This window comes from Chaetura pelagica, unplaced genomic scaffold (assembly GCF_000747805.2).
Source record: "Chaetura pelagica isolate M959 unplaced genomic scaffold, ChaPel_1.0 scaffold12, whole genome shotgun sequence".
In the NCBI taxonomy this organism is placed as follows: domain Eukaryota; kingdom Metazoa; phylum Chordata; class Aves; order Apodiformes; family Apodidae; genus Chaetura; species Chaetura pelagica.
Window position 1 is genome coordinate 6164161 of NW_009952801.1, and position 1704 is coordinate 6165864.

The following is a 1704-nucleotide window of genomic DNA, read 5'->3' on the forward strand; positions in this document are numbered from 1 at the left end:
CAAGATGTAGCAAAAAGCAGCATCATTTCACACAACCAGGAAAACACTCACTCACTTTCCTCATGAAAGAAGGATCATAGGTGGGAAAATGAGATAAGGAAAGGGGACATAAAGACTTAGTAAGTACCTGGGAAAATAACTGAGCAGTGATAGACAGTATGAACTGAAGTTAACATTTGTTTTACATGACTATTTGTCCTCTAACACCCATAAAGAATAGCTTTTTTTTTTTTTTTTAATCAGTTTTTTTTTTTTTTTTGTGGAAAAAGGCAGGAAAAAAAATTTTGCATCATTTCACACAACCAGGAAAACACTCACTCACTTTCCTCATGAAAGAAGGATCATAGGTGGGAAAATGAGATAAGGAAAGGGGACATAAAGACTTAGTAAGTACCTGGGAAAATAACTGAGCAGTGATAGACAGTATGAACTGAAGTTAACATTTGTTTTACATGACTATTTGTCCTCTAACACCCATAAAGAATAGCTTTTTTTTTTTTTTTTAATCAGATTTTTTTTTTTTTTTTGCAGGACAAAGGCAGTATAAGCAATATTTAACACCAGAAAAAATTACTTCTGATAAAATCGAGATTTCAAGAAAAGTAACTTGACCCATAAAGAGGTGCTCAAACATGGAAATATTAGTTACAGAGAAGTTACTTCAGATTTTCAGAGCAAATTGTTTGCTTATATACATATTAAAACTTTACTTTCACAATAAAATAGTATACTTACCCACCCACAAAACAGAGGATATAAAATGCAAAGTAAAATATAGCGAAGGGTCCAAAAGTTACTAGAAAAAGCACAATGCCAAGACTTCCCCATCCCCATATGGAAAGACTGGTCTGTAAACAAGAACACATGGAAGAGGAACCATTAATATGATATTCATACAACATTAGTGTCTCCAAAGTAATATTTGTAGTTTCTATGAAGCTTCATATATTTAAATAAAAATTATCTATATTTTTTAAAAACGTGTTGCTATCAAGTACTACTATGGGCTAGGAGTGCAGTTTAGCTAACATTGTAACATCTTTCTATTATCATTACTCATTTCTCACTTCAGATACAACTATCACCCTTTAAAGTGTCCTTTACTTCTTCTCAATATTCTCATTTTGTGCACTTTTGTTTTCTTGAGATCCCCTTCTTCAACCACTGTGAAATTCTCCAGTGCTTCCAAGAAAAATGCAGGCTTTGTAAAAGAATGAGGAGAGATGAACACGACACAACTAAGCGTTTCATTGTCCACAGCCAAGCAACACTACATCTTCACTAGCTTCAAAAAGTTGGCAAGACCAAAAAAAAGCATTGTTTTCTCCAGTTAAGTCACCCAACAGTCAGCAGGTGCATCAAATATTTGGTGTAGGTTTATTTTTACTCTTCCCTTTAATTAAAATTAAAGGAAACTCAGAAACTGATTTACTACCTCTAAGAATTTTTACCACAGAAATCAAGAGAAAAAAATTATTTGAAATATCCTAAATACAGATCTGTTTTAAAATCAGGAAATTTAATACACAGATAAAAAGAGAGAGCCCAGATCAACATTTTCTTCAGGCAGGCATTATCACCCTTCTAGGAGAGATCTGGCTTAGCAGGCAGGACAGACACTTTGGCAACGGGGGCAGACAATGGTTGTTTGGAAAGCCCATGGTGCAGCCAAAGACAACAATAAGAGCATCTGTGGGGATGGTG

General features: G+C 34.3%; 1 protein-coding gene across 1 annotated transcript in view; it reads right to left on the minus strand.

The window, feature by feature from the left end:
- SNX13 (sorting nexin 13) overlaps window positions 1-846 on the minus strand; it is a 37233-nt gene extending 36387 nt beyond the window's left edge. Inside the window, exon 1 of the mRNA XM_009994949.1 lies at window positions 736-846. The gene's annotated coding sequence lies outside the window, so the exon portion shown is untranslated. The remainder of the gene's footprint in view (window positions 1-735) is intronic.
- Window positions 847-1704: the final 858 nt, after the last annotated feature.